General features: G+C 45.6%; 1 long non-coding RNA gene across 1 annotated transcript; it reads left to right on the forward strand.

The window, feature by feature from the left end:
- The first annotated feature begins 625 nt into the window (after nt 1–625).
- On the forward strand, nt 626–12,482 carry LOC310833559. Its single transcript, XR_014558792.1, has 3 exons — nt 626–816; nt 11,366–11,543; nt 12,149–12,482. It is a non-coding gene; the product is annotated as an uncharacterized lncRNA (long non-coding RNA).
- Nucleotides 12,483–15,103: the final 2,621 nt, after the last annotated feature.

Below are 15,103 nucleotides of genomic sequence, written 5' to 3' on the forward strand. Positions count from 1 at the left end.
GTGTGTGACCTGTTCTGGATCTGGTTGACCTATGTTTGAAAGATCAGGTGTGCAGCATGGGAGCTCCATGGGGCCCATTCCCCCCCTTCTTCTGGGGTGCTCCATTCATGGCTGCTGTCCTGGCTTGCTTTGCAAAGCTTTGGCCAGTGTGGTGTAGTGGTTAAGAGCAGTAGACTAGTAATCTGGGGAACCGGGTTCGCTTCCCCACTCCTCCACATGCAGCTGCTGGGTGACCTTGGGCCACTCACACTTCTCTGAGGTCTCTCAGCCCCACTCACCTCACAGAGTGTTTGTTGTGGGGGAGGAAGGGAAAATAGATTGTTAGCCGCTTTGAGACTCCTTCGGGTAGTGATAAAGAGGGATATCAAATCCAAACCCTTCGTCTTGGCCGGTGCTCCCGCTCAGAGCTCGGATTCCCAGCACCCTCAGCAATCTGGAGGGGCCAGTGTCCTTTGAGGGAGAAAATGTGATTCACCTGCGATTGCAACATTCAGTGTGTTCGTAGGTGCCAAGTCATAGGACCTAAAGGAGGGTTGAGTCAAGAATATGACCCAAATTCGTTTAAAAGGAATGCGAAGATCATTACCCAAGGTGAACCCGAGTTGAAAGAAAGGAAAGCGATGGAGTCTCAGTGGCGAGGAATGTTCAGCCCAGAAAGTGGAGGTGGACCATACTTAGCCAAATTAGTGATGCTGCACCAAAGTATTTGCTCCAATTGCAGAGACAAACGGTATAAAAGGGCTCAGCACGTAGGGCTTTTCCACCAGTGCTTTTGAAGATCTCCTCTCTTCGGCTGCTCAGCTTCTTCAGCTTTTGGTAAGTTCCTTTTAAGTAAATCAATTTGCGTGGCTATTCCCTCCCCCCCACATGTGGAATAAATAAAGACACAGGACACGAGTATTTTAAGTTAATGGGCGAAAATGGCCACAACTTTATTGATTACAGGTAAGAGAGGTATTGGCATTAGGCATTGGCCCCTAACCAACTATCCGGTCTAACCGGGAAGGGTTAAACACCAACAGGGGGAGCTACCCAAGATGCATATCCCTAGGCGCTCCCCGAGGGGTTACCGCTCGGGGGCGCGCTTTAGGCCCTAGCCTCCGTAGGTTTCGGACGAGGCGTCGCCCCTCGGAGTCCTTTAACGAACTACCCTTCAAGCATTGGGGGAGGTGATGGCGCTCCTCCCCCCCGATCTCATTTGCATGACAATACCCCCGGCTAATGCCTACCGCCATAACCGAGGAAGTTGTGACGAATTGCTAAGAGGTAGGCGAAAAAACCAAGTGGCTCACGAACCAGGCAATTAGCCAAATGGAAAAATTCCTACCCGGCCCCAAGCGGCAACCAGCCGAAGCCCATAGCAAGGTCAATGGCAAACCTAAAGGGTGGGTGGGTGGGAAATCGCGCTAGCTGCAAGGAAGAAAAGGGGAGAGCCAAGGGCTGCCCCGACCTTATGTGGCCTCTGGAAGGCCCGCCCCCGCCGCCAGCCAATTGGCTGGCGCGCGGGGGTGTAACTAGGGAATCCCTGATTCCTGCGAGGCTGACGCCAGCCCCGCGGGAGTGTGGGTGGGGTCGTGAGCCCGCAACCCCACCCCCTCATGATGCTCGGTAGTGGCATTGCGTGGCTATTCCCTCCCCCCCACATGTGGAATAAATAAAGACACAGGACACGAGTATTTTAAGTTAATGGGCGAAAATGGCCACAACTTTATTGATTACAGGTAAGAGAGGTATTGGCATTAGGCATTGGCCCCTAACCGACTATCCGGTCTAACCGGGAAGGGTTAAACACCAACAGGGGGAGCTACCCGAGATGCATATCCCTAGGCGCTCCCCGAGGGGTTACCGCTCGGGGGCGCGCTTTAGGCCCTAGCCTCCGTAGGTTTCGGACGAGGCGTCACCCCTCGGAGTCCTTTAACGAACTACCCTTCAAGCATTGGGGGAGGTGATGGCGCTCCTCCCCCCCGATCTCATTTGCATGACAATACCCCCGGCTAATGCCTACCGCCACCCAAGCCGCATTGAGCCGGCTCGCCGCCAATACCCTCAGACCTGTAACCAATCCCTAATTCCCTTAAAAATATCCAAAAGCCAGATATCATTGCCAGCATCAGATAGATGCACGCCATCCCAGCGATAGAGCGTATCCCTGCTATATTGAATTTTGGGGTGTTTGATGACCCGTCCGCCCAGCGCGGCCACCTTACGTGCGACATTGCGCTCCACAATCCGCCTGGCTTTATCCACAGCAGCGGGTTTCGCTGCATCCCGCCAAAGCCGCCTTTCCAACAAGGATGACCAAATTATTGTAGTGTTAGCGTGGGCTGCCCTCAACAGTTCCAAATCACTTATAATGTTCCACATTAAGTCTACCCCTTTCCTATATGCCAGGTCGTTCTCGCCCAGTTGTATGACCAAGGCGTCGGGGGCACCTTCCTCCGCAATTCTTCTGGATATGACTGGAAAGAATTCTTCCCAACGCATACCACGCCTAGTAATCCACGACACTTTAACATAGCTAGGTAGTTTGAGGTCAGCATCCCAACGCCTGTGCTCTGCTCGATGTTTTGCCCAATGAACGATACTGTGGCCGATAATCCACATTTGCACCAACACAGCACCTGGAAGAATAGAATAAGAGAACCGGGTGAGGAGGCATGCATTCGGTGGGTAGGAGAGAGAAGACTGACGGGAGTTCAAAAAAGGTTACCGAATGTAATCTTTGTATGCGTTGGATTTCCAACGCCCCATGTCCATAATCCTTTTGGCCAGTAAGCCCATATGGACGGCGGTGGTCGCCGCCCCAATGCGAAAAGAGTGCGCAGCATACTCCTCTTGCGGAAGACCAATGGCCGCAATCGCTTTGCGCATGACCCTCATGAACTGATGTTTAGAGAGAAAGGATCCATCGGAATGCAAGAAAAAGGCGCCATTAGACTTCGGTCTTACACACAGATATTTCTTAGCATCTTTTACTGGGCAAGGGCCAGCCTTCTGGGTTGCCTGGAGGCGGATCAAGGCTCCCCTGCCAAGCTGATCAGTCTTGGAACTGCGGATTTTTAGTATCACGTGTGAGCTGTCTACCATTACATCCTCCAACAATAGGCCCCTATTGGCTGCACGGTGTTCGCAGACCACCTCACCAATGCGCAAAGCCCCAAAGAATGCAAAGGAAAATGCCGCAGAGAATAATCTGGCCTCATACCTTGACCAACAAATGACCCTAAGCTTCTTGCGGATTTGGGTAAGAATATCAAGCGTTATGGGCCTTCTACCGTCTTGGCCCTGAGGTCTGGCCCTGCGCCAGCCCTCCAGCATTTTCCTTACAACAAAATGTGAACAGGGATCGATGGAGAATAAGGCTTTAGAAAAGAAGGATATCGCCGCCGAATGGATATTGAGGGTTTTGGGAGCCCGACCTAGATCTCGAAAGTGAACCATATACTCTATGACTTCCGACTTAGATGGCGGCCTGCCCGGCCTAAACCGCTCCTTCTTCCTGCGGAAAGATGTAAAGTCTAGCCATGCCTTATTGTAAGATTTAAGGGTGGAAGGAGCCAGTGCGGACAATACTCCCTTTATTGCTTCTCGTTGCCAATACTCCAGAGGTGCTCCGGAAACGGTTGCGGCTGCTGCTGCGCATCCGGCGCCAATGAGCGAAAGCGTTCCATCTGGAAACGAGATAGAGCATGGCTGGTGCGCTGGGGTGTAACTAGGGAATCCCTGATTCCCACGAGGCTGACGCAAGCCCCGCAGGAGTGTGGGTGGGGTCGTGAGCCCGCAACCCCACCCCCTCATGATGCTCGGTAGTGGCATTGTGATGTGAGTGGCGCTGTGGTCTAAACCACAGAGCCTAGGGCTTGCCGATCGGAAGGTCGGTGGTTCAAATCCCCATGACAGGGTGAGCTCCTGTTGACTTCCGGAGGCGGCGCGAAGGGTAATGGCTGCCCTTTCCTAACTGGGAAGGGAGCTCCGCGCGAAAACGGGTCGTCCGCTACGGCGAAGCGGAGACCCACATCGGAAAACCGCAGGCGGCAGAAGCCTGCGGTCTTGGGACCCGGCGGGCGCCAGAAGCAGCCCCCAAGACGCAGAAGGAACCCCGTAAGGGGCTCTGGATCGTGGAGGAGGCTGCGGCGCTGAGGGTCGTTCCGCAATCGGCGGAGTGAAGCCGCAAAGCCGTTGCCGGTGAGCGCTGACCTTTCTTCCTGGAATTGGCACCTTGGAAAGCAGCAACCCGTGAGTAATAAGGACTTTTAATTAAGCTTAAAGATCAAAGCTCCTGAATTTGGCTGAAAGCGGAGGACGTAAAAAAAGGAAGTCCGTCTTCCGCTCACACTAAACTTCAAAGCAAAGAGCAGGAGGAGTGGAGGCAGTGAATGAACTCTTTTACAATTTGGATTTGAGCATTCAGTGCATCACTTTAATGCAGAAAAGGATTTTAAGCATTGGATTTATGCTAAGATTTGGACTGTAGGATCTTTCTCTGAGGAATCTACATTTTAAAAAAGGAAACCCAGGTGCTGGAACTGCCTGGCAACAGTAGCAGTCAGTCTGCAGACATAAATACTTTGAAACAAAATTTGGAAAAAATCTGAGGGGCTTGGACTTTGCTACTTTGACATCTTATGAGGTACCAGCAAGCACGGCTTGAAACATTGTGTTTTTGTAAAACCAACTCTGCTGAAGATTTAGCATTTGAAGGCTTTTGGACATGGGTTTTGTTTTCTCTGTGAACTGTATTTATTGATTCCCTTCTGAAAGACTTTTTAAGCTCCCCCTAGAGGTTTTGGACTTTACAGCAGTGACATCCTCATACTTTCTGTTTCCCGGTCTCCTGGTTGAATGTTACCATCTGGGCTGTCTTTTTCTCATGGGAACAACTCAGCTTGACCTTGGGCCTTAGATAAATTTGGAATGAGTGGCGCAAAGAAAAAGGAGCCAAAAGAAAAGGAAAAAGAACAAAGACCGCGAACTAGACAAACAACTTTAGCCTCAGCCTTGCAGCAACGCAGATCTTCGGTACCCACTGTGCTCTCTGAGGAAGCAGCAGCTTCTCTGCCACGTGCAGGGGAAGGAGAAACAGAGGAACTACAATTGGAAGATATGGCCTCAGGAACAGCTGCCTCCATTTTAGAAAAAATATATGAAAAATTGGAATCTTTGGATAAGAAAGTGGAATCCTTGGATAAAAAAGCTGATGAGCAAACTTTTAAAATAGACCAAAACACCGAATGTTTAAATAAATTAGCTGGACAAGTGGCACAGAACGTGGAAACAATTGCAGAATTGAAGGGAGCTACAGGGGAGAACAGAAAATTGGTTGAAGACACCAGCCAAAGGCTGGGAAAGTTAGAAAAAGAGGTGAGGCCACTCAACAAACAAGTTGGTGAACATCAGACCTATCTCTCGATGATTGAACTGAGAAGTAGGGAGACCAACTTAAGGATTAGATCGATACCCGAAATGGAAGAGGACAATCTGGCTGAGTTTTTGACCAAAATATTTTCCAAGCACTGGAACCTAGAAGAGACGGACTTTAAGATTACATCAGCTTTCAGACTTGGAAGACTGACAAAAAAAGACAAGCCCAGAGACTGTTTGATATCACTGAGATCAAAGGAGGAGAGGGACAAGATTTTGGGCCTACACTACGGAAAGTCACTGGACATTTTAGATAAGAGGATTGAGTTATACAAGGACGTTCCCAAACAGCTTTTGGATTTGAGATCGGAATATTTGGAATTAGCAAGACTTTTGAGGAGCAACGCCATCATCTTTAGGTGGGATTTTCCACAAGGACTATCTTTTACTTTCAGAGGGAGGAAGATCAAAATTAGAACATTGGAAGACAGAGACAAATTTCTGAACCAATACGGAGAGGACCTTCATAAAAAACTTGGATTACCATCAGAGCTCGAAACACCAGAGGTACCTGCACCCTTGGATTCTGAAGATTCAGCGAAAAAGGTACCACCCCCAGAAAAATAACCAGATCTATCCAGGATGTCTCTGCAACTTCTGAGTTGGAATATAAATGGCTGCAACATTCCGGAGAAAAGGAGGAAAATTTTTCACATATTAAAAAAGGAACAATTGGACATTATTTGCCTGCAAGAAACCCACGTGACTAGGCTCCACAGAAAAGTGCTGATAAATAAGAGACTTGGCCAAGAATTTATATCTTCAGACATAGTGAAGAAGAGAGGAGTGGTGATATATGCAAAAGAGAGCCTTTCACCTAAATTTTTATTTAAAGATGAACATGGCAGAATTTTGGCAATTGAAATACAATATCAAGGAGAAAAAATTTTGATATTAGGAATCTATGCACCAAATGATAGGAAATCGGAATTTTATAAGAAGTTGCATGAAAGCATGCTGGAATATCTGGACTATGACAACATCATAATGATGGGAGATATGAATGGGATTGTATCAACTAACATGGATAAGTCGCAAAGTCAAAAAGTTACCAAAGATGGCAGACTACCAAAGACCTTTTTTGAAATGACAGAAAATATGGGCTGGATTGACATATGGAGAATCAAGAACCCCCTAGGAAAAGAAGGAACATTTTTCTCTGAGGCTCAACTGACTTGGACAAGAATCGACCAAATTTGGATTACTAGAGGTCTGGCACCTAAGGTCAGGAAAGTGGAAATCTGCCCAAAAACCTGCTCCGACCATAATGCCTTGAAAATGGACATGACATTATTACCAACCGGCTCCTTTAGATGGAAGATGAATGACAATTTGTTTAGAAATCAGGAGATCATTAAGAAGGCCCAAAAAGTTATAAAGGACTATTTTGAAATAAACCTGAACACCGTGGTGGAAAAAAGAACAATTTGGGACGCAAGCAAAGCTGTGATGAGAGGGTTCTTGATACAACAGAATGCCATAAGGAAAAGGACACAAAATGAAAAGAAAGACAAGATTCTGGAGAAAATTAAAGAACTAGAGAAGAAGCTAAGAGCCAATCCGAAGTCACAGCCGATTTTGAGAGAAATTAAACTTCATCAAGCACAATATTCAAAACTGATAAACCAGGAAATAGAATGGAAGATTAAATCAATGAAACAAAAAACGTTTGAATCGGCAAATAAATGTGGGAAACTGCTGGCCTGGCAGTTGAAGAAGAGACAAAAATTGAACATAGTAACAAATTTGGAAATTGAAGGAAGAAGTATACAGAACCCCGTGGAGATTAGAAAGTGTTTTCAAAAATATTTTAAAAAATTATATACTCAAGAGCCGCAGAATGAAGTTGAGATTGAACAATTTTTGAGGAAAAACGGATTGGAAAAATTGTCACAAGAAAATAGATTACTCCTGAACAGCAAAATAACACGACAAGAGATTGAACTTGCCATTCAGAACTTGAAATTGGGCAAATCTCCAGGGCCAGACGGCTTGACCTCCAAGTACTATAAGACATTAAGTGATTATTTGATCCAACCACTGCTGGAGGTCAGCAATGAAATTATGGAGGGAAAGAAGGCGCCAGAATCGTGGAAAGAAGCGTTCATCACATTGATACCAAAATCAGAAACTGAAAAGACACAGCTCAAGAACTACCGCCCCATCTCCCTTTTAAATGTGGATTACAAAATATTTGCTGATGTTTTGGCAAACAGACTTAAAAGAGTTTTAAGTCAAGTAATTCATAAAGACCAAGCAGGCTTTCTCCCAGGCAGACATATGTTTGCTAACACAAGGAACATTATTGATGTCTTGGAACTTTTGCAAACTGACATAAACACTAAAGCAGTGCTAATTTTTATAGACGCGGAGAAGGCCTTTGACAACATCTCTTGGAAATTTATGAAGGGAAATTTAAAAGAAATGGGAGTGGGGAGGGGTTTTGAAAATGGGATTGACGCAATATATTCAGAACAAAAAGCAAAATTGATTGTTAATAATGTGGTAACAGAAGAGTTCAAAATTGAAAAAGGAACACGACAAGGCTGCCCGATTTCCCCTTTGTTATTTATCTCAGTCCTGGAGGTGCTCTTAAACTTGATCAGAAGGGACCGGTTGGTGCAAGGGATCCAGGTCGGAGCGAAACAATATAAGCTTAAAGCTTTTGCAGATGACCTAGTTTTGACACTGCAGGAGCCGGAATCTAGTACGAAAAGAGTTTTACAATTGATTGACAATTTTGGTCGGGTGGCGGGATTTAAGTTAAACAAACAGAAAACTAAGGTGTTGGGGAAAAATTTGACAGATATTGAATCAGAACAGTTTCAGAGAGAAACAGAATTATCATTGGTGAAAAAGGTAAAGTACCTAGGGGTGAACATAACAGCAAAAAATCTGAGTCTATTTAAGGAAAATTATGAAAAATGCTGGTCTGAAATTAAGAGAGACTTGGACAGTTGGACAAAATTGAAGCTTTCTTTGTTAGGCCGAATTGCTGCTATTAAGATGAATGTATTGCCAAAAATGTTGTTTTTGTTTCAAACACTACAGATTATAGACAAGACGGAATGCTTCCGGAAGTGGCAGAGAGATATTTCTAAATTTGTCTGGCAGGGCAAAAAGCCCAGAATTAAGTTTAAGATATTGACTGACGCAAAGGAAAGAGGGGGCTTTGCCCTGCCAGACTTAAGGTTGTATTACGAAGCCGCAGCTTTCTGCTGGCTAAAAGACTGGCTACTTCTCGAAGACACTGATGTGTTGGATCTGGAAGGGTTTAATAATAATTTTGGTTGGCATGCATACTTATGGTATGACAAAGTTAAGATCAATAAGGCCTTTAAGAACCATATTGTCAGAAAAGCAGTGTTTAATGTCTGGACAAAATATAAAGACTTATTGGAAAATAAAACCCCAAGGTGGCTTTCACCTCTGGAAGCTAAGGCCCGAAAAAGACCCAATATGGAAGCCAATTGGCCAAAATATTGGGAAATATTAGAAAAAGATGGAAATAACTGGAAATTGCAGAGTATGGAAAAAATGAAGGATAAAGTGCGAGACTGGTTACATTACGCTCAGATTAAAGAAGTTTTTAAAAATGACAAAAAGTTAGGGTTCCAGGTGGAGAAATCGAAGCTGGAAACTGAACTGTTAGAACCTAAGACTAAGGTACTTTCAAGAATGTATAACTTGCTGTTGAAATGGAACACACAAGATGAAATGGTTAAATCGGCTATGATAAAGTGGGCACAGGACATTGGGCATAACATTATGTTTGAGGAATGGGAAAGGTTGTGGACCACTGGGCTAAACTTTACTGCATGTAATGCTTTGAAAGAAAATATAATGAAAATGATATACAGATGGTACATGACCCCAGTTAAGCTTGCCAAAATATACCACTCGTCTGACAATAAATGTTGGAAATGTAAAGAAAATGAAGGAACATTCTTTCACCTCTGGTGGACTTGCCCTAAAGTGAAGGCCTTCTGGGAAATGATATATAATGAACTGAAAAAGGTATTTAAGTATACTTTCACTAAGAAACCAGAGGCCTTCCTTCTGGGTATTGTCGGCCAGAAGGTGTCAAAGAAGGACAGAACTTTCTTTATGTATGCAACAACGGCAGCAAGGATACTCATCGCAAAGAACTGGAAAACTCAAGATCTACCCACGCTGGAAGAATGGCAGATGCAGCTGATGGACTATATGCAGCTGGCGGAAATGACTGGCAGAATTCGAGACCTGGGAGAAGAAAGGATTGAAGAAGACTGGAAGAAATTTAAGATTTATTTACAAAATTATTGTAATTTGATGGAATGCTAAGAAGGATGCTTGATTATAAACAATTGGCCATCACTAAATTAGATGAGCATTATTAGACTATATTGTAATGATTGGTTATAAGATTACAAATAAGATGGTAATTTGCTTGAAAAATTTTATGAACAATGTAAGTGCGAGCGGATGACGTGAGGAAGTCCAAAGATGTTATGAAATTTTGTAAAGACACAAACAATGCTGTTTTTTAATTTTGTATCTCTTTTATTAAAAAAACCTAATAAAAATTTTGAAAAAAAAAAAAAAAAAGACAGGGTGAGCTCCTGTTGCTCAGTCCCTGCTCCATCCCCACCTAGCAGTTCAAAAGCACGTCAAGTGCAAGTAGATAAATAGGTACCACTCAGGCAGGAAGGTAAACGGTGTTTCTGTGTGCTGCTCTGGTTCGCCAGAAGTGGCTTAGTCATGGTTACCACTGACCCGGAAAAACTGTCTGCAGAAAAAGGCCGGCTCCCTTGGTCTGAAAGCGAGATGAGTGCCGCAACCCCAGAGTCGTCCTCTACAGGACTCAACAGTCAGGGGTCCATTTACCTTTAAATCGATTCACAGACCAGGGAAGGTAGGAAGTGAATGACTATGGGCAGTGCTTTTTTCCTGGGGAGACGCAGGGGGACACATACCCCTAAACATTTTGTGAATCTAAAGGGAGAAGACATTTTTAGTTTCTTCTCTAGCACGGTGAATCGTCAGTTCCATTGCTGCCCCCGATGGCGGCCTGATTTCCTGTCACGGTGTTTCCTGAGTCTCAGACGGAATGAGAGTACCCCTAAATATTTTTTACAATAAAAGCACAGACCATGGGGCAGATATTTATTGGGAGCTTTTCTCTTCAACATGCCTTCCTACTTAGTTCCACATAGAAATCAGATTGGGGAAGAGACCTTGAAAGGTTTATATGTAATTCCCTGTGCCGCTGGCAGTGTTTTCGGCTCAAACAGAAATTTCACTTCCAAGAGGGCTTTTGAAAAGTGGAGCTGGCACTTTGGGGAATGGAATCTGATGAGAGTGAAGAATGAGGATCTCTTCCTCCTAAGAGATCAGAGCAGGAAAGAGGGAGATTCCCTGTCCTGGATCTGCTAGGATTCTGTGTGCAAGAGCAGGTGTAAGGCATGAGAGCATCCCTGGATCCCTTTTCCCAGCCTTGGCCTTTTTGGGGTGAGGCAGGTCTGGCAGAGAGTGGGAGGGGATCCCATTCCCGGCTGAGCCCCGTGCCCTTGAGGTGTTGCCAGACTAAAACTCCCATCTCCCCTGGCATTTGGCCAGGCTGGCTGCCGGGGCTGCTGGGAGTTGTAGTTCCATAAGTGACGGAAGGCCAGTGCTTCCCCTCCCTGCTGCTGGGTCAAGGCTCTTCTTGATGGTCTAAAGGAAGAGGAAGCTTCTGGAAAGCCCAGCCTGAGAGGAACGCTGGATTTCAGCAGGGAGAGAAGGAGAACGGGCACAGAGAACTGGCCTCAGGGATTTTTACACCAATAATAATAATAATACTTTTAAGTTACTACCTGTCCTTGCTTAAAATAATGCCCAACAGTCAAATACTTCTTCGTCTGTTTGGCAGTCTGAGGGCTAATGACTAATTTCCCTCTATTTCCATAAAAATGATTTATTTCAGATTCCCCAACTTTCCTCCAAGATGTCCAGTGCCAACGTTGGAGTAAGTCTTATGATTCCCATGCCACAACCCAGGATACTACGCCCTGGATCCTCAGCTCCATTTTTTACAGGTTTTCGGGCCCAGTTCTACTTCCCAATGTAAGAGGTTTTCGACAGTGGACCCAACACCCTCAGACGTTTGTGGACTCTGTGTGCTGGACCCGGGGGTAAGGTACTGTGGGCGTAAGCGGAGTCCACACGAAGAGGGGCGAGGTCCGAGGCGGAGAGCCGGGCAGGGAACAGGAACGCTGGAACAGGAGGCCGAGCAGGGAACAGGAGCACCGGATGGTCAGGAACAGGAGGCCGAGCAGGGGTCAGGAACACAGGAAGGTCCGAAGCCAACAACGACATTGCTCCTGCAACCTGGGACCGGGCTGACTGGGCTTTTATCCTCTTCTAAGGCCAGGGGCGGTCCCGGCCCCCAGGAGCCCCGCCTCCTCTGGCCTTAAGGCGAGCACTCCTCCTGGGAGCAACCAGTTCCCTTCGCCTCTCTGCCCTAAGCCTCTGCAGATCAGGAGAGGCCGAAGGGTTACTGGGCCCTGGAGGAGGCTCACCTGATGCCACTGAGTCCTCAAGCCCCTCTGGGGCCAGAAGGGTTTCACCTGGGGCCAGCTGCTGGTGCTCTGCCACAGGTGCCGGCTCTTCAGCATCTAGGCCTTGCCCCAGTTCAGCCGGCCCTGGAGGCGGGGACTCCTGTGCAGGCTGGGATTCCTCTGGTTCGTCCTCTGAATCGGAATCCCAGGCCATCACACTCTGCTTCATTGGAGATTTTTAAGCAGAGGCTGGATGGCTTTTCCGGGGTTGGACTGGAATTACCTTTGGGTAATTCCAACTCTACAATTCTATGATTCTACAATTCTATCATTCTGCACTACAACAAATTGAAAATGTGTTATTTGGAGAAAGTGTGTATAAAAATGAGTATATTGGTGAAAAGAACACACAAGTATCACGCAAGATTTTAGCTAAGGTTTCTGTTAGGTAATCAAGCCATCAATTCTATCACGTGGGGGCCACCTTATCTAAATTATATAATTTGGTATTTGAACTATTGGTATTAATGTATTAGAAATTGGTATTGTTGTAACAAACCTATTACTGGATTGTAATTGAAAACTAATAAAAATTATTATCAAAAAAGAAGAAGTAATACATACAGAAGTTTCTTGTGTTTTGGTGATCTTGGCTGGACCATCGGCCTCTGGGTTGATTTCTGTTCCTTGTGGCTAAGGATTCACTTCTGGAATACTACAAGGGCTTCTCATGTTTTGAGAAAAAAATCCTATCCCTGACTTTACAAACCCTGCTGTATAGAGTCCAAAATATTTATCCTAAAAGAAGGGCCCCAGTCTGAAAAGTGATGTGGCAAACCTGGATAGAGGTTGTGATCTCAGGGGCCTAAAAGTCAGAGGTGCTCCTGTCTGGGACGTATCCTGGTCCTCAGGTGGGTTTTGAAGCAGCCGGGTCCTGGCAAAGTGATGTCTTTGCCCCCAGAAGTGCTCAATGTCTTAAAGAACTTCCAAGGTGACTGCAGATCCCAGAAGAAGGTTGCAAGAGAGGCCACATTGCGCATTGAGGCTGCTGCTCAGGTGCAGAACAGACACAGGGAGCCCACCTGTCAAGCTCACTGCTGCCCCAAAACCCAATCCCATCAACAAGACACGTCTGTGATGCTGCACTGAAGCTTTAATAGAGGAGGAGAAAGGAGGGAACTTTCTCTGTGGTCAGTTTAAGTGGGTGAAGAAAAATAAATAGATCCCATTCTGAGTAAAGAGCACATTCAGTATTGAAGTGATACAGATTGTGAGAAAAGAAAATATCTCTAAAGAGAGGTGGTCAAGCACAAGGAAGGGAGGGAGGGAGGGAGGGAGGAAGGAAGGAAGGAAGAAGGAAGGAAGGGAGGGAGGGAGGGAGGGAGGGAGGAAGAAGGAAGGGAGGGAGGAAGAAAGGAAGGAAGGAAGGAAGGAAGGGAGGGAGGGAGGGAGGGAGGGAGGAAGGAAGGAAGGAAGGAAGGAAGGAAGGAAGGAAGGAAGGAAGGAAGGAAGGAAGGACAACTGGTGGGTGGTTCTCCCAAGCCTTTCCTTTTTTAAAAACAAATATTTTCCACTGTCAAACAGCTCTTACTGGCAGAGTGTTTCTCCTGATGTTTAGTCGGAATCTCCTTTGTTGTTACTGGAATCAATTAATTGCAACAGTGAGGGAGGTTGTGTGCTCTATTTAGCTCTTTAATATCCTGAAATTAAAGAGACCAATTGGACTAGAATTCAGGGTTTGACCAAGACTTTTGGCATGAATTAGGGAATGTTCTCTGTCAACTCAGCAGAGCTAAAGGAACACAACCCATTTAACAATATGCTGCCTTCTCTGGTTCAACCCTCAAGGCTTTTAAACACCTGAGCAAGGCTTTTACGTTCCAGATTCTGCAAATGCCTTTGGCACACAGCAGCAGTGTGCTTCCAGAGGACTCCAAAACTCACATATAGCAATTCCAACCACAATAGATATTATCATTTTGATTCGGCAAGGCATTTGATTCATCTCAGGCAGGGATACCCATTCCCTCAGCCTCACTTTTAGAAACCCAGATTTATCTAATCCACTTTTTGGATTTTCTGCCACCCCCACCAGTTTCCTCCAAATGCAGTTGGTGAAGAAGGCTTAGGAATGAGCTGAACCCCATTGCTAGAGACAAGATGAATTTTGAACTCTGGTTCTGCTCTATTAAATGGAGAAAGGTAAAGGGTAAAGGGACCCCTGACCATTAGGTCCAGTCGTGGCCGACTCTGGGGTTGTGGCGCTCATCTCGCTTTATTGGCTGAGGGAGCCGGCGTACAGCTTCCGGGTCATGTGGCCAGCAGGACTAAGCCGCTTGTGGCGAACCAGAGCAGCGCACGGAAACGCCGTTTACCTTCCTGCTGGAGTGGTACCTATTTATCTACTTGCACTTTGACGTGCTTTCGAACTGCTAGGTGGCAGGAGCAGGGACCGAGGAACGGGAGCTCACCCCGTAGCGGGTATTCGAAATGCCGACCTTCTGCTTGCCAATCCCTAGGCTCTGTGGTTTAACCCACAGCGTCACCTGCGTCCCAGTATTAAATGGATAGCATGTACCAAAAAGATGGATACCTCTAACTGTGGCTTTCATGGCAATCCCTGAGAGTTTCTGAAGTCTCTCCCTCTCTTTAATATATAAACTTTATTAAACAAGAAAATATCTTAAAATACACACAAAACAAACACACTGTACAAACATTCTATAAGAAAAAAGAACCTAATTTCATATAGAATAAAAAATAGTAAAAGAAAAGAAACTTCCAACTAAACCCATTGTACTATTTTGCATTCAATTTTTTTTACACAGTTTCTTATTAATATTTTTCTATATCTTAGTTTAAACTTTTTCTAACACTTCCTCATATCCCAAGACTCATTTGATACTCACAGTGCTACAGTGCCCTTAATGATACACAGCACCCAGAGTTCTGCAAAGGGGAAAAAGTGCTTCAGATGTGTTTTAAAGATGAAGTCTGCATGTAGCAGCCATCATTTATGCTCCAAATATGTTGTTTTAGGTGCATGAAGGATCGGGAGAACACCCCAAATTTTATTAAAAGGAACATGAAGAACATTGAAGAACAGCTTCACCCAGGTGAAGCTGAGCCAAAATAAAGCAAAACCGTGACCTGAGCCAAGGAGA

This window comes from Podarcis gaigeae (genome assembly GCF_964106915.1).
Source record: "Podarcis gaigeae genome assembly, chromosome: 16".
NCBI classification, from domain to species: domain Eukaryota; kingdom Metazoa; phylum Chordata; class Lepidosauria; order Squamata; family Lacertidae; genus Podarcis; species Podarcis gaigeae.